The 23089-nt window shown below is 42.9% G+C and overlaps 1 pseudogene; it reads left to right on the top strand.

Moving 5' to 3' along the window:
• Nucleotides 1-23089, top strand: part of LOC141051182 (uncharacterized) — a 106528-nt pseudogene that overhangs the window by 9291 nt on the left and 74148 nt on the right.

The following is a 23089-nucleotide window of genomic DNA, read 5'->3' as shown; positions in this document are numbered from 1 at the left end:
AAACACCTGATCTGGTAGATGATGACTGGGTAACAGGAACTTCTGACTGGATATAAGGCAGCAGACGCCCTTCTGAGTCGCTGGTGATTTCTCTGCTGGATTCTTGGAGACCAGTCTGATTCCTGCTTCCCAAAGATAAGTTTTTGCTCTGCTTTTGAACTTATTAGTTTTGTTTACCTTGTTTTTTGGAGTTCAGCCATCCCCGGTCGGGGGTGTGCTGAGTTCCATTTTTGTCTCTGATCAGTTTGCCTCTTTGCTCTGTCTTCAGAATTTACCTGAGTGCTGATATAGTCATTTTGAAGTCCTAGCGACTTCAGGGCCTGTTTTTCCTATCAGACGGTTGGGACATTTTTTGGTAGGGTTTTTTACGGATTGCAGACAGCACCTTTTCTATCCTGTCCTTTTTAGTTAGCTTGGGCCCCATCGTTTGCTCAACCTATCTTTCTATCTGTGTTGGTGTTTTCATCCGTCATTGTATGTTGGGGGCTGCCTATTGCTTTGGGGTCTGCTCTGGGGCAGTTTAGATTTCCCCTTTCTTTCTTTAGGCCTATTTAGTTCTCTGGCTGTGATCGAGGGGTCTAGGGCATCGTAGGAACCCCCACGGCTACTGTTAGTTGTTGTGGATAGGATCAGGGGTCTGCAATCCGATAGCTACCAACCTCTCCGGTTTTCTGGACTTAGCTAGTATTTTTGTTTTTTCCTCCTTAGGTGACTCATTCATAACAGAATCACCAGCCATACCGCAGATCCTAGGGTACTCAATAGCAGGAAAGAATTGTAAAAATGAAAAAAAAAGAGTTTGTCAGAATTTTTTTTTTTGTGTGTGTATATTTTTTCCTCTATGTCTCTGAGGCCGTAGGGGGAATTTTTTTTTTTTTTTTTTTCTTGCTCAATGGAGATGAAGCAATTGTCTGATCGTGTGGAGCAGCTCACTGCTGAAGTGCGGGGAATTTCCGCCTATCTTACTCGTTCACATGCTGCTGAACCAAAGATCCCTACTCCTGATGTGTTTTTTGGGGATCGGTCAAAACTTTTGAATTTTAAGAATAATTGTAAATTATTTTTTGCCTTGAAGCCTAACTCGTCGGGGAGCTCCGCGCAGCAGGTTAAAATTGTCATCTCTTTGCTGCGCGGCGATTCCCAGGATTGGGCGTTTTCTTTGAAACCTGATGATCCTATTCTTACTAATGTGAACGCATTTTTTCAAGCCTTGGGGTTGTTGTATGATGAACCTAATGCTATTGATCAGGCTGAGAAGGCCCTGTTGGCATTGAGCCAGGGTCGGGATTCTGCAGAGTTGTACTGTCAAAAATTCCTAAAGTGGGCGGTCCTTACTCGCTGGAATGATGGTGCCTTGGCAGCTCTCTTTCGGAAGGGTTTGTCAGAAACCGTAAAAGATACTATGGTGGGATTTCCTGTTCCCTCTGGTCTTGACGATTCTATGTCATTAGCCATTCAGGTTGATCGGCGTTTGCGTGAACGCAAAACCACACGAGAGGTGTTGCCACCTGTTGAACAAATGTCTGAACCTATGCGATGTGATAGAGTTTTGTCTAGGGCGCAACATCAGGAGTTCAGAAGGCATAATAAGCTGTGTTTCTTCTGTGGTGATGCCTCGCATATTATTTCTGTCTGCCCTAAACGAGAGAAACGTTTTGCACACACATTTGCTGTGGGTGGTGTTCAACCTAAGTTTCTTCTGGCAATTACTCTGATCTGCTCCCTGTCCACATTTTCCGCTAAGGCTTTTGTGGATTCGGGAGCAGCTCTGAACCTGATGGACTTGGATTTTGCTAAACGTTGTGGATTTCCTATGACACATCTGCGGACGCCTATCCCTTTGAGGGATATTGATGCTACTCCTTTGGCGAAGAATAAACCTCAGTTTTGGACCCAGGTGGTAATGCGGGTCGCCCCAGACCATCAAGAGAATTGCAGATTTTTGGTGTTGCATAATTTGCATGATACCATTGTTTTGGGGTTTCCCTGGTTGCAAATCCATAATCCAGTTTTGGATTGGAAATCTGTGTCTGTGGTGAGTTGGGGTTGTCGGTGTGCCCTTAGTGATGCTCCTGTTTTCTCTACCTCTCCCCAGTCGCATGATGTTCCTGACTATTTGGCTGATTTTTATGAAGTATTTAGTGAGAATGAGTCTGCGTCTTTGCCTCCTCTTAGGAGTTATGACTGTGCAATTGAGCTGAGCCCTGGGTGTAAATTTCCCAAGGGTCGACTTTTCAATTTATCTGTACCCGAGCACGAGGCTATGCGATCCTATATTAAGGAGTCGTTGGAGAAGGGTCATATTAGACCATCCTCTTCACCCTTAGGTACTGGGTTTTTTTTTTCGTGGCTAAGAAAGATGGGTCATTAAGGCCTTGTATTGACTATAGTTCCCTCAACAAAATTACTGTTAAATATCAGTATCCGTTACCCCTGATTTCTGATCTATTCTCCAGAGTTAAAGGTGCTCGCTGGTTTACAAAGCTTGACCTCAGGGGGGCGTATAATCTTATTCGCATTAAGTATGGGGATGAATGGAAGACGGCGTTTAATACTCCGGAGGGACATTTTGAGTACCTAGTGATGCCTTTTGGGCTCATTAATGCCCCTTCTGTCTTCCAGTGCTTCATGAATGATATTTTCCGAGACTTGGTGGATAAATTTTTGATCATCTATCTGGATGATATTTTGATCTTTTCCAAGGATTGGGACTCTCATGTGGAACATGTTTGGACTGTGTTCCGGATTTTGAGGGAGAATTCCCTGTATGTCAAGGGATCGAAATGCCTTTTTGGTGTACAGAGGATTTCATTTTTGGGATTTATTTTGTCTCCGTCAACTATTGAAATGGACCCGGCCAAGGTACAGGCCATTTATGATTGGGTTCAGCCCACTTCTTTGAAGGCCCTCCAGAAGTTTTTGGGTTTTGCTAATTTTTATCGTAAATTTATAGCTAATTTTTCTGGTATTGCCAAACCATTGACTGATTTGACTAAGAAGGGTGCTGATGTGCTGAATTGGTCTCCGGAGGCTGTTTCTTCCTTTCAGGAGCTGAAGCGAAGGTTCACTTCTGCTCCGGTTTTGCGGCAACCTGATGTCTCACTCCCGTTTCAGGTAGAGGTGGACGCTTCTGAGATTGGTGCAGGAGCTGTTTTGTCCCAAAAAGATCCTGTAACATCTAAAATGAATCCCTGTGCTTTCTTTTCCCGAAAGTTCTCCCCATCCGAACGTAACTATGATGTGGGGAATCGGGAACTGTTAGCCATGAAATGGGCATTTGAGGAGTGGAGACATTGGTTGGAGGGAGCTAAACATCAAGTCGTGGTCCTTACTGACCACAAGAATTTGATTTACCTGGAGTCGGCCAAACGCTTGAATCCTAGACAGGCTAGGTGGGCCTTGTTTTTCACACGTTTTGATTTTGTGGTCTCTTTTCTTCCGGGCACTAAGAATGTCAAGGCACACGCCCTCTCTAGGAGTTTCTTTGCTGATTCTCCTGTTGTGACCAAGCCTGCTACCATCTTAGGTGAGGGGGTAGTTCTTTCTGCCATCTCGCCCGATTTGAAATGTGCTCTGGAAGAGTTTCAGGAGGACAAACCTGAGCGTTGTCCCATTGGAAAATTGTATGTTCCTGACCAGTGGAGGAAGAGAGTAATGTCTGAAGTTCATTGCTCTGCATTGGCTGGTCATCCAGGTATTTTTGGTACTAGAGATTTGGTGAGTCGGTCTTTTTTGTGGCCCGCCTTGTCTTGTGATGTCAGGAATTTTGTGCAGTCCTGTGGGACTTGCTCTCGGTCTAAACCTTGTTCTCGCTCTAGCGGGTTGTTGATGCCTTTGCCGGTGCCCAGGAGGCCATGGACCCATATTTCAATGGATTTTATCTCTGATATGCCTGTCTCTCAGAGAATGACTGTTATTTGGGTGATTTGTGATAGATTCTCTAAGATGGTCCATCTTGTACCACTCCCTAAGTTGCCATCTTCCTCAGAGTTGGTGCCCTTGGTTTTGCAACAGGTGGTTCGCTTGCCCGGGATTCCTCAGAACATTGTATCTGACAGAGTAGTTCAGTTTGTGTCTAGATTTTGGAGGACTTTCTGTTCCAAGCTGGGAATTCAGTTGTCCTTCTCCTCTGCGTTTCACCCTCAGGCCAATGGGCAGACGGAGAGAACAAACCAGACTTTGGAGTCGTATTTGAGATGTTTTATTTCTGCTGATCAGGATGATTGGGTTTCATTTTTGCCCTTGGCCGAATTTGCTTTAAATAATAGAGCTAGTTCTGCCACTTTGATGTCTCCTTTTTTTTGTAACTTTGGGTTTCATCCTCGATTCTCTTCAGGGCAGGTGGAGCCTTCTGCCTGCCCAGGTGTTGACACTGTGGTGGAGAGAATGCACCAGATCTGGGACCAAGTGGTGGATAAGTTGTCTCTCTCCCAGGAAAAGGCCCAGCGGTTTTCCAACCGGCATTGGACCATTGGTCCCCAATTTAAGGTGGGTGATATGGTTAGGTTGTCATCAAAGAATATCGCTATGAAGGTGGCTTCTCCAAAGTTTAAACTTAGATTTATTGGACCTTACAAGATTTTGGAAATTCTTAATCCAGTCTCTTTTCGATTGGCTCTTCCTGTTACATTTAAGATCCATAACGTGTTTCATAAGTCTCTGTTAAAGAGGTTTGTTGAGCCAGTAGTTCCTGTGGTGGCACCTCCTGACCCGGTATTGGTTGAAGGTAATGTGGAATATGAGGTTGAGAAGATACTGGATTCTCGCCTGGCTAGACGGAGACTCCAGTATTTGGTTAAATGGAAGGGTTATGGCCAGGAGGATAATTCTTGGGTCCCTGCATCCAATATTCATGCCGAAAGATTGGTTCGTGCCTTTCATCGGGCCCATCCTGATCGCCCTGGTGGCGTGGATGAGGGTTCGGTGACCTCTCCTCAAGGGGGAGGTACTGGTGTGAGTTCATTTTCCCCTTCACCGTCGATGTCTGATGAAGTCCCTCTTCTGGTGAAGGAAGGTAGTGAGGCTGATTACCAAACACCTGATCTGGTAGATGATGACTGGGTAACAGGAACTTCTGACTGGAAATAAGGCAGCAGACGCCCTTCTGAGTCGCTGGTGATTTCTCTGCTGGATTCTTGGAGACCAGTCTGGTTCCTGCTTCCCAAAGATAAGTTTTTGCTCTGCTATTGAACTTATTAGTTTTGTTTACCTTGTTTTTTGGAGTTCAGCCATCCCCGGTCGGGGGTGTGCTGAGTTCCATTTTTGTCTCTGATCAGTTTGTCTCTTTGCTCTGTCTTCAGCATTTACCTGAGTGCTGATATAGTCATTTTGAAGTCCTAGCGACTTCAGGGCCTGTTTTTCCTATCAGACGGTTGGGACATTTTTTGGTAGGGTTTTTTACGGATTGCAGACAGCAGCTTTTCTATCCTGTCCTTTTTAGTTAGCTTGGGCCCCATCGTTTGCTCAACCTATCTTTCTATCTGTGTTGGTGTTTTCATCTTGCTTCACCGTCATTGTATGTTGGGGGCTGCCTATTGCTTTGTGGTCTGCTCTGGGGCAGTTTAGATTTCCCCTTTCTTTCTTTAGGCCTATTTAGTTCTCCGGCTGTGATCGAGGGGTCTAGGGCATCGTAGGAACCCCCAATTGCTACTGTTAGTTGTTGTGGATAGGATCAGGGGCTGCAATCCGATAGCTACCAACCTCTCCGGTTTTCTGGACTTAGCTAGTATTTTTATTTTTTCCTCCTTCGGTGACTCATTCATAACAGGTAATCCAGCGCCACATAGGTTAAAACATCACTTTTATTCCCTGGTTAAAACTATTCCTTCTGTGCAGGTTTGTGCTAACAAAAAACACATACACTTATGGCGACATCCCAGCCGACGCGTTTTATGCTTGTTCACCACAGCCCTTATTCATAGCTCGGGGAACAATACCCATTATCAGAGTATTAAACACTGGTGATTACATGGTACAGGAATAATCACTTAATCCAACAGTAGAAAATACATCGTAACAACATAGAAAAGAGAGAGATACAATATATTTTTCTCTTTTTATTATTATAAGATGTTGACATTTTTACATGAGATCCTTCTCTTCGAGCTTCAAGTTCTAGTATTCATTTTGTCTGGTGTTTTAGAAGGATTCTTTTCAATTTTCGTCATCGTGAGGTCTTGTTAACCTTTTCAATACTATCAAGAGAAAAAAGCAATACAGAAAAAGGTGCACACCTAAGAGTACAAAAGCAATTACATTTTATTAAACACCATATAGCTCCAAGATTAAAAACAAGTAAAATGAAAGCCTCCCTATAGACATACAAGTGCTTCTCACAAAATTAGAATATCATCAAAAAGTTAATTTATTTCAGTTCTTCAATACAAAAAGTGAAACTCATTATATAGCGTCATTACACACAGAGTGATATATTTCAAGTGTTTATTTCTGTTAGTGTTGATGATTATGGCGTTTAAAAAGGTCCCTTAGTCTGTTTCCAGGCAGTTTGTAGGCTCCACAATCATGGGGAAGACTGCTGACTTGACAGATGTCCAGAAGGCAGTCACTGACACACTCCACAAGGAGGGTAAGCCACAAAAGGTCATTGCTAAAGAGGCTGTTCACAGACTGCTGTATCCCAAGCATATTAATGGAAAGTTGAGTGGAAGGAAAAAGTGTGGTAGAAAAAGGTGCACAAGCAAACAGGATAACCGCAGCATTCAAAGGATTAAGGGGGGGCGTGGCCTGCATGCAGACCAGAGAGGCCACATAACTCACAGGCTCCTGCTTCTCTGGACTTAAACCGGCTAATAACAGCACTCTATATTACCTCTCCTCCCTGTGCACAGCAACGGCTCCTGGAAGGTCCTGGGCACATGATGACCCGAGGGAGAGCGCAGAAACGCAGTTCCCCGCCAAAGCTCCCGGACTTCTTGCCCCGAGGAAAAACTGCACATGTTGCAGGTAAAATGGCTGCGGCTTCCCCCTCAGCTTCCTCCCGCTCATCGGGTGGCTCTGGGGGGAGGGGGGCTTCTGAGACTCACAGCAACCTGTCTCCTATTACTAAAGGAGACATGAGAGACTTTCTGGCCTCCATTCGTGCTTCCCTAAAGGAAGATATGCAGTCCATGCTGCAAGAGATTAGAGGGGAAGTCTCGTCCCTGGGGGAGAGAACTGCTCATGTCGAGAGCAAGATGGCTGAATATGCCAAGACTATAAATGCACTAGTGGATGAGAACAAAGCTTTGAGACAGGATATGGCTGTGGTCCAGGATAAGATGTATGATCTGGAAGATAGATCACGGAGGAATAATGTGCGTGTCAGGGGCATACCGGAGGACATTCCAGATAAGGATCTGGCTGACTTTTTGCTTAAATTCATGCAAACTGTACTCCCAACCTTGCTCCCCAGGGATTTCCTGATTGACAGGATACATAGACTCCCCAAACACCGGCATGTGGACCCAGCCTTGCCCAGAGACACTTTGGCGCGCGTTCACTTCTATACTACCAAAGACGCCTTCATGCAGGGGATGAGGAAACCCCCTGAGCGCCCTGCTGAATACCAAGGCTTACAGGTGTTCCCAGATTTATCAGCGTCCACGCTGGCAAGGAGGCGAGAATTCGCTCATGTTTGTAAAGCACTACGTGATGTTCACATCCGATACAAATGGGGATTCAATCCTGTCAGGCTGATAATATCTTATGAAGGTCATGGTGTGGTCTGCCAATCTCCCAAACAGGCTGAGAACAAGCTAACCGATTGGAAGATTTCCTTTGCTCCCCGCCAGAACCCGATGTGAAAGAAAATTGTTCAGGACTGGATTCAAACTTGAAGAGGAGGATGAGACGCTGTCCGGATGCAGGACTCTGCTGTGAGGGTGCTACGGATTTTGTCACCGTTTTTTTTTTTTTTTTTTTTTTTTTTTTTTTTTTTTTCTTTTTGCTCCAGCACCCCGTCCAAGATAACTCTCGGTTATTTTCCATCTTTTTGGGAGTGAACCTTGGAACTGCCCTGAGCTGGCATTTACCTGCGATCTAAGACTGACCACTCAGGCGTTTCACTGCCTGACTAGCCTGGCCTTTGGCCTAGTGGCTGCATGACTTTGTGTTTAGAATTTTTTTTACTTTTCTCTGTGTTTTGTTTCCCTTGTCTCCTGTTTTTTAGGTGCACCTCCGAGATGGGTCTTTTTAATGTGGTTACTGTGGTTCTCTATGTTGCCAACACACAAGCCCAGATGTGGATGATGTGGGTTCATGAAGATGTATGTGTGATAGCAAGTTTTATAATGTATAAATATGAGTGTTACCATTATGTCTTTAAATGTTAGGGGGTTTAATTCCCCCTGTAAGAGGTCCATCCTATTGAAAGAGGTGAAAAAATCAGGTGCAGAGATTATCTGCCTGCAGGAGACGCATCTGATAGAAGCTGATAATTTTAGGCTGTCACCCACAGTTCTCTAATATTTACTTTGCTAATAATAACACTAAAAAGGCTGGGGTGTGCATCATCTTTAAAAATACATTAGCCATCAATTGTATTCAGAAGGTAGCGGATCCTGCGGGCAGATTTCTGTCCCTCATATGCACATTGAATGGCGAGTTGCACACTATCACAGTCATCTACGCCCCAAATCATTCGCAACAGACATTTATCCGCAAAGTACTACATAGAGTGGATGGTCTGGCGTAGGGTGAAAATATATACTGTGGAGACTTTAATCTTCCCATGTACAGGGATCTAGACTGCTCACGAGGTGGCATTCGGCCTAGGGGGGAGTTGAAAGGCATAGCCAAAGAATATCATCTACACGATTTCTGGAGGTACTCCCACGCGAGTGAAAAAGATTATACCTTTTATTCCTTCCGACACCGTACATATACTCGGATAGACCATATTCTGGTGGATACTTCGGTTCTTCCTAGGTGCGTCTCCTCCAGCATAGGACTAATTACCTGGTCTGACCATGCTCCCTTTGTGTTACAGTTAGCGTTAAAACATCATGCGAACCCTGCTTTTCGGTGGCGTCTGAAACCGTCTCTTTTACTAAATGAGAAAGTGACGTGTGGTGTCTCTACTGAGTTGACTCACTACTTCCATGTTAACGATAATGGGGAAGTTTCAGATACAACGCTATGGGCTGCGCATGTGGTTATACGGGGATATCTCATACAACAAGCCTCCATACTGAAGCGTAATAGAGGGATACAGGATGACCTCTTAGCTAGACGACCAGTTGGAATCACTGAATAAAACCTCACCCTCGCAGGCGGTGTCGGATGAGATATATGGGGTTCGCTTTCAGTTGCGGGAGGTTTTGCTTTCTGCCTATGCCCGTAATTTACGTAAGCTTAAAACTCACTTTTACGCCACTGGAGATAGGGCGGGAGCAATACTGGCACGTAGGGTACGTAAACGAGAGGCTAAATCCAGAATAGATGGTTTACAAGATCAGAATGGGTGTCTGGTTAGGAATCCGATTGACATCGCGGAGACATTTGTAAAGTACTACTCCCATTTATATAACTTACATTCTGACCCGCAGACCCGTCAACCTACTCAGGTAGCAATCGATTCATATCTGCAATCAGTTAATTTACCGCGCGTATCCCAAGAACAATTATTATTGTTAAACGCCCCATTTACAGAAGAGGAGATAAAAAAAACTATTAAAAGCAGTAAGCTACACACCGCGCCTGGTCCGGATGAACTTTCAAATGAATATTATCGCACTTTTCAGGAACTTCTGGCCCCATATCTATTGAGGCTGTTTTCAAGTTGGCGGGATTCAGGCAAAGTTGCTGCCCCTAATTTGGAAGCTACTATTACCACTCTCCCTAAGCCAGGTAAGACCCCTGATAGTCCTGGGAATTTTAGACCCATTGCTTTATTGAATTGCGATTTAAAGATATATATACCAAATTGCTAGCCTCCCGCCTTCATTTGATAATCCCCTCTCTTGTCTCTCCTGACCAGGTCGGTTTTGTGGCTGGCCGGGAAACCAAGGATGGTACCCGCCGAATGTTGAATCTCATTAGGGTGGCGGAACTGTCGGGCCTTCCCAGTGCGTTCCTGTCCTTGGACGCTGAGAAGGCCTTTGATAGGGTGCACTGGGGATATTTGGGAAGTGTTCTTAGGAAGTTTGGTTTGGAGAGCCCCATCCTTTCGGCGATTTTAGCCATATATTCCACCCCATCAGCCAGAGTCCTAGCCTCTGGGTTTGTATCTACCCCCTTTTTGATCATTAACGGGACGCGACAGGGATGACACGGATGCCCACTATCCCCCATTATATTTGCATTATGCATGGAGCCACTGGCGGAGAAAATCCATCTTAACTATGATATCTCAGGTCTGATGGTGGGCCCGGCTGCTCACAAGATCGGTCTTTACGTGGACGACGTTATCATAGCCTGTGTGGACCTGGAACGGTCGTTTTCAGCCGTCATGGTTGAACTAGAGGAGTTTGCGTCAGTATCCTATTACAAATTGAATGCATCCAAATCACTGGTATTCCCTGTCGCGCGGTCCCTTTGGTCACCAAAGCTGAATTAGAGAATAAGTTTCCCTTTCGTTGGACTGATCAGGGTATCCCTTACCTTGGTATAAAGCTTACACACTCTCAACATATCATAGAGGCGAACTATACTGCTTTATTCAGACAGATAAAGACTGAGCTGGACACCTTACATCTGTTTATGACGCCCTGGGTGGTAGAATTAATATTTTCAAGATGAAAATTCTCCCCAAGATATATTATTTCAGATGTCTCCATTTGAGGGTCCCAAGCAAAATTATAACAAACCTTCAGCGCTTAACAAACAAATACATATGGGCCCACAAAACTCCTTGAGTGGCCAAGTCCCTTTTGTATTACCCTTATGATCTGGGGGGAATGGGATTGCCAAATTTGATGGCGTATTATAAGGCCTCAGTGGTAGCGGGGCTGCGGGATTGGTGGCAACTAGATAAGGATCATAGATGGTTGCAAATCGAAAATTTCTATGCGACTAGAGGCTCCATCCGATTTATGTTAGAGGTTGAAGCCTTTGGACCGTGGCCTTGTAATCTCCCTCTACCAACCATGTCTACTGCACTGCATTTTTGGAGACAGACGGTCCCGACTCTTATTAAAATCCTGTTAACTGAAGTGTCATTGAAGGCGCTAGAATTACATATCCCGTATATAGATTTACAGCCATGGGTACTGGCTGGGGTAAAATCACTTCATCAGCTGTGTGACGGCACAGCGATTAAGCCGTTTGACCGCCTAGTTGCAAAACACCCAGATATTCGACATAGATTTTATCAGTTTTTGCAATTAAGACCGGAGTCACACTACAGCGAGATATGGCCGAGTCTCGCAGGTTAAAACCAAGCTCTGGCACCGGCACTCAGGTGCGCAGCGTGCAGCTCCATGTATTGCTGTGCGGCTGCACGCTCCGCTCCAGAGTGCCGGTGCCAGAGCTTGGTTTTAACCTGCGAGACTCGGCCGTATCTCGCTGTGTGTGGTCCCGGCCTAAGACATCTTATACAAACTACACAACCATCGTACTTCTTTAATTCTAACCTAGTCCGTACAGTAAATGGCCTCTTCCTGATGCCCGGACCTAGTACTCACAATGTATCTATCTTGTATAGAGCCCTGAATGATCCTGACCCAGAGGTTAAACTGCAATTCATGAGACAATGGGAGGATGACTTGCAGGTCACCCTAGCGCCTGATGGGTTGCGGGAGGCGGTGTTAGAGGTTCGGAGAGTTTCTTCATGTTTAAACCATCTGGAACAATTGAAAAAAGTCCACTTACGCTGGTACTATTACCCAGTTAAAGTTGCTCACTTTGGCCCTCAGTGCTCCCCATTGTGTTGGAGAGGCTGCGGTATGTTGGGGACACTTAGCCACATGTGGTGGTCGTGCCCGAAATTACTAAATTTTTGGGCTAGCCTAGAGGACGTGATAGCTGAGGTAACTGGGATCCGGATGGCCTTACAACCCAGTATGGTTTTATTGCATATCGGTTTGGATGAGATCCCGTATGTGTTGAGAGGAGTGTTCTCACATTTGTTTATAGCCGCTAGACTGGCAGTGGCATCCAAATGGAGAGTGGCCAGCGCTCCGACCATACAATTTGTGATTGACAGAATGAACCTTCATTGCCAATACGAAAGGGCTCTGGTATTATCTGTGTCATCTAAAAAGAAAAAGTCCCAGATTTGGGAACCTTGGCTTGGTAGCCGTCTCTCCTTCAATCCACCGTGATGATGCTTGTGCTACTTCGATTCAGGGTCTGATATTCCCTGCCCGCGAGGAACCCTGCTATGTGTCTAGCTTATATGCCACTTTGATATTCAGGAACCTGCACTCTAGCAGGTCAGTTTCTGTTAAGACCTTTGATCTAAGTAATTTACAGTCGTATACTTAGGTGTACCTACCCCCTTTTCCCCCCTTATTCATTGCCTCCTACGTTTGTATGTCTGTTTTCTTGATGTATTATTAATCTACTCTGCACTGTTTGCGGAATTGATGTGTTTTCCTGTTTAACTATGTAAAATTTCAATAAATATGATTTTGGAAAAAAGAAAAAGGATTAAGAAAAGGCCATCTAAAAATTTGGAGGAGATTCACAAGGAGGCAAAACGCAACTGGTTATCTCTGTCTGGTCATACAAATGCGGTAAACGCCGGTGCGGCTTATGTATATGGATAATTCACATGAAATTACAGCCACAGCTGCTCCATATACACATAAGAACCGCACATTTATTAATTGCAGCACAACCTATGTGGTTTATGTTATCACATGCACGCGGTGCGATCTTCAATAGGTCGGGCGCACTACGCGATCTCTCAGGACGAGAATTGCAGAGCATATATATGATGCCACAAATGTTACAACAAGAAGGTGGTCAGGAGCTTCTCACCATTTCTTGTCTGTCCATAAAGGTTGCTTAGACTTTTTCCATGTTCCTGCATTAGAGGAAGTTCTCACCAGCGATCGAGGCGGTGATAGAGACAAAGCATTGCATTTCAAGGAAGCGCAAGTTATTTTCAAGTTTAATTGCAGAGTCCCTTCTGGATTGAGTAAGAGAACGGATATTATGTATTACTATTGAATTAATCTTTTTACATCCATGATATTATGTGTATGTATTTCTCTTGAATGTTTTGTGTCATTAGTAGAATTGTCTCATTTACAGGATTAATCGCTCGCTTCATTTCCTTTTCTGTGTAACTCTGCTTTTGTACTGACCACAGACATGGTTATGATTAAGGACACTTTTGTTCAAAACACGTAATCCTCAGGAATTACCATTTTAACCTCATGTTTTTAAAGGCATTGCAATAAACATGAAGTTTTAGCTTTTATTCTACAATCTATTTGGATGTCTGTTGCTGGAACCTTTTTGTTTGGTTTCAGTAGGCCAACATTTCGGAATTTAATATCATTTTTCAAGCTGGTGTTATAAAGTATTCTAATTTACTGAGATAATGACTTTTGGGTTTTCATTGGCTGTAAGCCATAATCATCAACTTTAACAGAAATAAACACGTGAAATAGATCACACTGTGTGTAATGACACTATATAATGAGTTTCACTTTTTGTATTGAAGAACTGAAATAAATTAACTTTTGATGATATTCTAATTTTGTGAGAAGCACTTCTATATGCAATAATATCATTTATCACAATAATGCATATATAGAGTAATAATCACTATTGGATCTCTCAGGATTGAAGCATTACAAATACATACCAATTTAGCAGTATAGGCACTAATGGATCCCTAGGTGAAATAAGTAATTGCAGTCAGCTATACAGTCATGGTCAAAAATGTTGGCACCCTTGAAATTGTTCCAGAAAATGACATATTTATCCCATAAAATTATCACAATCGTTCATGTTTTGTTATACACATGTTTATTTCCTTTGTGTATATTAGAACAACACAAAAAACCAGGAAAAAAAGGCAAACTGGACATCATTTTCACACAATACCTCAGACATGAGCCTGACAAAACTTTTGGCACCGTTCCAAAATTGTGGATTTTGGGGTTGTTTTACTGTCTCTGGCACTGGGTGCCCTGACTGTGGGCAAGGCATCATGACATCTGAAGATTTTGGGTTGCAGTGTAGTGCCCGGTGTCAGAAAGCTGGGTTTGCGTTCTAGGTCATTAGTCTTCTAGCAGGACAATGACCCCGAACATACTGCAAGAAGCATGTAGTAATGGATGGAAGCTAATCATGGAGAGTTCTGTAGTGGCAAGCAATGAGTCTGGATTGAAATCACATTGAACACCTGTGGACAAACAATTTTGTCCGGCTAAGTGAAGTAATGTCCATTTTGCCTTTTTTTTCTCTCTATTTTGTTGTGTTGTTCCAATAATCACAAATGCTGATTTCACACTTGCGTTGGGCAGAGCTGCGGAGGTGCTTCCTCCGTTAAGCACCGCCCACTGCCGCACCTCTTCCATTCAGCTCCACCTACGTCGGCATGCGTCCTGCGTACCTATCTTTAACATTGAGTACGTAGGGCGTGCGAATGTATGCGGATGTCTCCGCATGAATCGTTTTGACGCTGCGCCGACCGCAACAAAATGCAACATGTGTTCGACGCAGTTTGGCGCAGCATCAAAACGAAATGCCGACTTAGGCGGAGCTGAATGGAAGAGATTCGGCAGTGGGAGGGGCTTAACGGAGGAAGTATGCAGTCCTCCGCAGCTCTACCCAACGCAAGTGTGATACCAGTCAAAGGAAATAAACATATCTTTAAGAAACTGACTGTAGATCGATATGATAACAACCTCACAGTATACCACACCAAAGCCAATTGAAAGTCCAAATAAGTACAAAATATCCAGAAAATGCTAAAATAGCAACTCCAAATGCCCTAATCATGTGTAAGTAAAGTAATAAAACACATAAATGAAAAATAGATGTAATATCACAATAAGAAAAATATACATTCTTAATGTAAAGAGTTCCAGAAAGCCCTGATCTGATCACCTATCGTGAGCCTATAACAGCCGCAGATGGATCCGTGATCCACCTCGTCGCCTGCGTTCATAGGAGATCGTGACTTCTCCTATCCAAAGCAGTGCTGAAGCCCTGCCATGTGTAGCACAAGCTATCAGATGATCGCAGCTTCAAGTCTCCTAAGAGAAATATTGAAGCTAGTAAAAAGATACATAAAAAGTTTACAAAAAATAAAAAAAATGCATATTTGATATCGCTGCTTTTAGAAATGTCCGTTCTATCAAAGTACACTGCTCAAAAAATAAAGGGAACACTCAAATAACACATCCTAGATCTGAATGACTGAAATATTCTCATTGAATACTTTGTTCTGTACAAAGTTGAATGGGCTGACAACAAAATCACACAAAAATCATCAATGGAAATCAAATTCATTAACCAATGGAGGCCTGGATTTGGAGTCACACACAAAATTAAAATTGAATGTAATGTCCTTAAAACAAGTCAAAATGAGGCTCAGTACTGTGTGTGGCCTCCACGTGCCTGTATGACCTCCCTACAACACCTGGGCATGCTCCTGATGAGGCGGAGGATGGTCTCCTGAGGGATCTCCTCCCACACTAAAGCGTCCGCCATCTCCTGGACAGCCTGTGGTGCAACGTGACGTTGGTGGATGGAGCGAGACATGAGGTCCAAGATGTGCTCAATCGGATTCAGGTCTGGGGAACGGGAGGGCCAGTCCATAGCTTCAATGCCTTCATCTTGCAGGAACTGCTGACAAACTCCAGCCACATGAGGTTTGCCATTGTCCTGCATTAGGAGAAACCCAGGGCCAACCGCACCAGCATATGGTCTCACAAGGGGTCTGAGGATCTCATCTCGGTACCTAATGGCAAGCACATGGAGGGATGTGCGGCCCTCCACCCCACACCATTACTGACCCACTGCCAAACCGGTCATGCTGAAGGATGTTACAGGCAGCAGATCACTCTCCACAGCGTCTCTAGACTCTGTCATGTCTGTCACATGTGCTCATTGTGAACCTGCTTTCATCTATGAAGAGCACAGGACGCCAGTGGCAAATTTGCTAATCCTGGTGTTCTGTGGCAAGTGGCAAGAGTCCTGCACGGTGTTGGGCTGTGAGCACAACCCCCATCTGTAGATGTCGGGCCCTCAAACCATCCTCATGGAGTCGGTTTCTAACCGTTTGTGTAGACACATGCACATTTGTGGCCTACTGGAGGTCATTTTGCAAGGCTCTGGCAGTGCTCATCCTGTTCCTCCTTGCACAAAGGCTGAGGTAGCGGTCCTGCTGCTGGGTTGTTGCCCTCCTACGGCCCCCTCCATGTCTCCTGCTGTACTGGCCCGTCTCCTGGTAGTGCCTCTGGACACTATGCTGACAGACACAGTAAATCTTCTTGCCACAGCTCGCACAGATGTGCCATCCTGGATGAGCTGCACTACCTGAGCGACTTATGTGGGTTGTAGAGTCCATTTCATGCTACCACGAGTGTGAAAGCACAACCAACATTCAGAAGTGACCAAAACATCAGCCAGAAAGCATTGGTACTGAGATGTGGTCTGTGGTCCCCACCTGCAGAACCACTCTTTTATTGAGGGTGTCTTGATAATTGCCAATAATTTCCATCTGTTTTCTATTCCATTTGCACAACAGCATGTGAAATTGATTGTCAATCAGTGTTGCTTCCTAAGTGGACAGTTTGACTTCACAGAAGTTTGATTTACTTGGAGTTATATTCTGTTGATTAAGTGTTCCCTGTATTTTCTTGAACAGTGTATAAAGTAAATGAATCCAATCTGTAAATGGCCTAATTAGAAAAAAAATTGAAATGCCTGAATTGCGTTTTTTTGGCCATTGCTAAATTGCAATAACAGGCAATAAAAACACTGTATCTACCCCAAAATGGTATCAATAAAACCGTCAACTCAGGGAGCAGAAAATAAGCCCTCACACAAGCACCAAATCCCAAAAAAATGGAAACGCTCTGGGTCTCAGAACATGGTCACATAAGCTAATTTTTTTTCACCACTTACCGTATTTTTCGGATTATAAGATGCACTTTTCTTCCCCCAAATTTTGGGGGAAAGTGGGGGGGGGTGCGTCTTATAATCCGAATGTGTCCTATAGAGTAGGGGGGGGTGGCTCTGGCATGGTGTCAGGGGTGGGCTGACTGCAGGCTGCAGAGACAGCGGGTGGTCAGTGCTCCCACTCATTAGGCTCATGTAATATTCACTGCACCCGCTGTCCATCACCTTGGTGCTGAAGCCGCGCCGACTTGGTGGACAGGGGAGCAGCGCATATTGCATGTGCCTGCACTCCCCCCACTGCCCCGTCACTACGTCACTATAGTCTCCTTCTGATGAGGGGAATATAGGGACGGGGGGCCGTGTGCATGCCAGCAGGGGAAAATATAGGGACAAGGGGGGCTGTGTGCATGCCAGCAGGGGGGAATATAGGGACGGGGGGCCATGTGCATGTCAGCATCAGCAGGGGGCATATAGTGACCGGGGAGGGGGACATATCCAGGATTTGATGGGAGGGGGACTATGTGCCACCACAAGGTGGCCATGTACCTGGATGGGGGTTATATAGATACCAGGATGAGGGACATATATATGATTTGAAAGACACACAGGCATTATAAGACACACCTCCATTTAACATAAAAAACAAAATTCTCTTTTTCTTCACCAAATTTGGGGGTGCGTCTTATAATCAGGTGCGTCTTATAAAGCGAAAAATACGGGTAAATAAAAAAGAACCCCTACATGTTTGGTATTTACGTACTCAGACTGACCTAAGTAATCATATTGCCAGGTCAGTTTTAGCATTTAGTGAACATGGTAAATAGGAAACACAAAACAGAAATGTGGAATTGCACTTTTTTTTTGCAATTTTACCACACTTGGAATTTTTTTGCCTCTTTTCCAGTACGATACATTTAAAAAATTGTTTTATTCAAAACTACAATTCGTCCTGCAAAAAACAAGCTCTCAAATGGTTATATTGACAGAAAAACTAATATATGTCTCTGGGAAGAAATGAAGAAAAAATGCAATCGCAAAAAATGGAAAATCACAAGGTCATGAAGGGGTTAAAAAGGTTCTTAAGAGCATAAGAAGCCCACTCCAAATCACTCACCTATTCTTAAATAAAGGAATTTTAATAGTTAGCATATTTTGTTATTCCCATCATAGCATATATTCATACAACCACTTTTTTCTTTACAAAGTTTTGAATTTTTATAAGCCACTAAGCCACCGGCTTATCAAGGTGCAGAACAAGATGGCAATGGAGGCAGGAATAGGGGTCTGTCCTCTTCAGCGATGATTCCAACGATAGCCAGAGATTGGTCTGGAGACTATGATGACCATGCAGTGAGGAAGCCTTAACGAGGGAATGTCACGCTGGTCCTACTCCAATGATTATACTGTGTGGTGGCATAATGTACGGTATCCGGACCCCTATAATCTTTGTTCCAGGTACACTAATAGCTCGGCGTTGCAGTGATCTGGCCAGTTCTCCAAAGTATCTCAGGAGATGTTTTCCTACACACACAACCACCCCAGGCTGCATATTGCTTGTGGTACTGTGAGCTGCCTGCGTGGTCTAAACGTGCTCCCATGTTCTGCAGCGTCTCCTGACTTCTCTGCCATTGAGCATTTCTGAGACATCATTGGTTGGCAATTGCAAATTGAGCTGCCAGCAGCGGATCTTGAGGATTTTCTTGCCCATGTGCATTCAGTGCGGCAGAACATTCCTCATACGACCATTAATAACCTCACTGATAGCAATCAAAGCATGTAAGTGCATTTTTATACAGGACACTCATACTCGATACAGAAAAGATAGAGATGTTTTGAAAAATTTGTTTCCATTTTTTATCATTTCCAAATTAGTAACATGTATTTCAATCCTGTGTTTTCCATAACTTCACAACTTTTCTTTCTGGGTGCTACAATTTCAATATTGAGGCGTGTGGTAAGTCTGGCATATTGTGAGTCCACCGCAGATAGTATTTTTTAAAGCCAAATGCAGCGATGGACATATTTTAATTGTAAGGCAACAACCCCTTCAATGGTATTGGTCAGTTCTGCCATAATCATGCTTACAAGCAAGGTTGTGCAAACTGTGGAAAGCTGATGATGGCCGAAACAGACAGTGGATCCAAGGAATATCTGGTAGACAGGCATGCAGGGACTCCCTAGGAAACAGGAATTAGCCGCTGACTGGCATTTTACAGTTTATGAAGTTAACAAGTAATCTAGATTATGCAGAGAAGTGAGGCAGATGGAGGTATGAGCATTGGATGAGGCAAGAAGCAGTTCAGGAGCAACCCAAGATCAATTTTTAGCATTGATTCATTCCATGTCTATTGAAAAATAAATATATATTTAATTTTTTTGCAGCTAACTGGACCGTGATCTCGGAGAATTACCAGATATTTTCATATTTTAATGCAAATGATCCTGGTATCACAGCTGATACTTTTGAAGAGCATCCCATTACACCAGACATACCTCTCGTCCTTCTTAATAAAAATAAATATAACAGAAGGGATGGTGAACATCCAAGAGCACATACAAGAAAGAAGCCATTTTCATGTTCGGAATGTGGAAAATGTTGTAGATCAAAATCTGATCTTACTAACCATCAGAGAATTCACACAGGGGAGAAGACATTTTCATGCTCAGAATGTGGGAAATGTTTTAATCAGAAGACAAATCTTGCTGCACATCTGAAAATTCACACAGGCCAGAAGCCATTTTCATGCTCAGAATGTGAAAAAAGTTTTTCAAACAAATCCTCTCTTGCTCAGCATCAGAAAATTCATACAGGGGAAAAGCCATTTTCATGCTTAGAATGTGTGAAATGTTTTATAACAAAATCTGATCTTACTAAACATCAGAGAATTCACACAGGGGAGAAGCCATTTTCATGCTCAGAATGTGAAAAAAGTTTTTCACTCAAATCCTGTCTTGCTAAACATCAGAAAATTCACAGAGGGGAAAAGCCATTCTCATGTTCAGAATGTGTGAAATGTTTTATAACGAAATCTAATCTTACTCAGCATCAGAAAATTCACACCGGGGAGAAGCCATTTTCATGTTCAGAATGTGGGAAATGTTTTATAATGAAATCTAATCTTACTCAGCATCAGAAAATTCACACAGAAAAGAAGCGATTTTCATGTTCAGAATGTGGTAAATTTTTTAATCAGAAGACAAATCTTGCTGCACATCTGAAAATTCACGCAGGCCAGAAGCCATTTTCATGCACAGAATGTGAAAAAAGTTTTTCAAGAAAATCCTCTCTTGCTCAGCATCAGAAAATTCACACAGGGGAGAAGCCATTTTCATGCACAGAATGTGAAAAAAGTTTTTCAAGAAAATACTCTCTTTCTCAGCATCAGAAAATTCACATAGGGGAAAAGCCATTCTCATGTTCAGAATGTGGGAAATGTTTTATAACGAAATCTGATCTTACTAAACATCGGAAAATTCACACAGGGGAAAAGCCATTTTCATGTTTAGAATGTGGGAAATGTTTTACAAACACATGAAATCTAGTTGCACTGGAGAAGTCACACAGGGGAAAAGTAATTTTCATTTTCAGAATGTGGGGAAAATGTTCTTGCATGTTTATTTTTTTACTCAGATAAATCACACGGGCAGGTAGACATTTTCTTTTAAATAATTTACTAGGCAAATTGTATGAGTGACAGTTAATATAAATTCACATGATGTCATACAAGAGAAATGGAAAACAATTTAAATCACTAAATGATGACTAATAAATGTAATCAATTACTAATAAACATCTGTTATTAGAAAGCAAACAATGGAAATAAAGCATCTATAAGGTGCATCAACCAGTTTATTAGAGACAACCATCTATTAGTACATTGGACATCCTCTGGCCTTTCTAAGTGCAGCAATTTCTTGTCACAAAAATTTAAAATGTAGGATTGTTGGCCCATACAGGCTGGATGTCGTCTTCCAATTGTAGTTCACACATCAGTGATTTTCTTATTTGCAAAAAAAAAAAAAGCATCAGTCCTGGGGTGTTTCCACTCTTTAGGCACATAAGGGCCTCTCCAAACCAGACATGGCGTCCGCCAATGATTCCAGCAAATTTTAAATTAAAAAAGTCAAATGGCTGTTCTTCCTTTTCTGAATCCTGCCGTGCGGCCAAACAGTAGTTTTCCTCCTCATATTGGGTATCTGCATATCTGCATACTTAGAAATTGCACAACAAATTGTATGATACACTTCTGTTACCCTTGTGAAAATAAAAAATTTGGGACTAAAATAACATTTTTGTGGGAAAAAAAATTGATTTTTTTCTTATTATGGCCCAAACATAATAGACTTCTTTGAAGCACCTGGGGGTTCAAGGTGTTCACCACACATGTAGATAAGTTCCCTGAGGGGTATAATTTAAAAAAATGGGGTCACTTGTGGGGGAGTTTCCACTATTTAGGCACATCAGAGGCTCTACATATGCAACATTGCAACCGCTAATGATTCCAGCAAAATTTGCATTCAAAAAGTCAAATGGCGCACTGCTCCTTTTGAGCCCTGTTCGCCGAAACAATAGTTTTACCCCACATATGGGGGATTGGCATACTCAGGAGAAATTGCACAACAAATTGTATGGTGCTATTTCTCCCGTTACCTTTGTGAAAAAGTCAAATTGCGCTTCTTCTCTTTCGAGCTCTGCAGTGTGCCGAAACTCAAGAGAAATTGCACAACAAATTTTCGGGTCCATTTTTTTCCTGTTACCCTTACAAAAATAAAAAATGGGTTTAAAATAAAATTTTAGTGGAAAAAAGTTAAATGTTATTTTTTTTCCTTTCATATTCCATTAATTCCTGTGAAGCACTTGAAGGATTAATAAAACTCTTGAATGTGGTTTTGAGCACTTGAGGAGTGCAGGTTTTTGAAAAGTGTCACTTTTGGGTATTCTCTGTCATATAGGCCCCTCAAAGTCACATCAACTGTAATGTAGTCCCTAAACAAATGGTTTTGTATATTTAGTTAGAAAAATGAGAAATCGCTGGTCAACCTTTAACCCTTATAACTTTCTAACAAAATATGTATGCTTCAAAAATTGTGCTGATGTAAAGTAGACATGTGGGAAATGTTATTTATAAAATATTTTGTGTGCTACAACTCTGATTTAAGGGCATGCAAATTAAAAGTTTGAAAATTGCTAATTTTTCCAAATTTGCAATATTTTCACAAATAAATGCAAGTGAAATCTAACAAATTTTACCAGTATCATGAAGTACAATATGTCATGAGAAAGCAATCTAAGACTCGGTGGGATCATTGATGTATTCCAGAGTTATTACCTTATAAAACGAGTTTTTTTTTGTTATAAAACGCAATATAATTTTTTGGGGCTTTTTTTTTAATGGTTTTAGGCACTTAAACATTCCAAAATATTGTTCCTATCTAGCACTGATAACATAGAGTAAAAACTCCTGAAAGGGACATAATGGTAATCTCATGTGCTGTATAGTTATGTAGATGACAGCTGTTAAATGACGGCCGACAAAGGTGTATCTAGGTTTTCTGGCACCCGGAACAAGAATTCAGTTAGGCGCCCCTCTCACCTGTCTCAGTTTATTTGAGTAGTGGTTGTGACATCTCTATCAGGACCTGCTTCTGAGACTTCAGCTTCTGTAGCCAGATGCTGCCTTATTCACTCTGCTGGCCGTGGTGGTGATAGAAATTTCAGAACCAGAAGCTCTGGACAGTGAGGCCTTTCTAGCCACTATGGTTAGTTTGGCTGAGATCCGTAGTGCCATCTGTCTGGCAACATGGGTGTGTGTGCTTTTAGCTGGAGTTATCAGCTCCCCCTGCTCCAGCTACTCAGATTGTGCCACACCATACTAAGCCGTCCAGTTTGCTGTTGGAAGCTGCTAAAGATAGCTTAGTGTTTCGGTGGCTAGGTGTGCATCTGCTTCTGTTTTGTTAAGTGCATTCCTGTATTGACTCCGGCTAGTTTCTCACTATTATAGATTCTGATTTTGTTCTTGTCAGGACGTCTCTGCTCTGAACCTTGGTGACCTTTCCTACCTCT

This window comes from Dendrobates tinctorius, unplaced genomic scaffold, assembly GCF_039654945.1.
Source record: "Dendrobates tinctorius isolate UK_male_01 unplaced genomic scaffold, ASM3965494v1 ptg000155l, whole genome shotgun sequence".
NCBI lineage: Eukaryota > Metazoa > Chordata > Amphibia > Anura > Dendrobatidae > Dendrobates > Dendrobates tinctorius.
The sequence above is the reverse complement of the archived record's forward strand: the minus strand, read 5'-3'. Positions and strand labels throughout refer to the sequence as shown.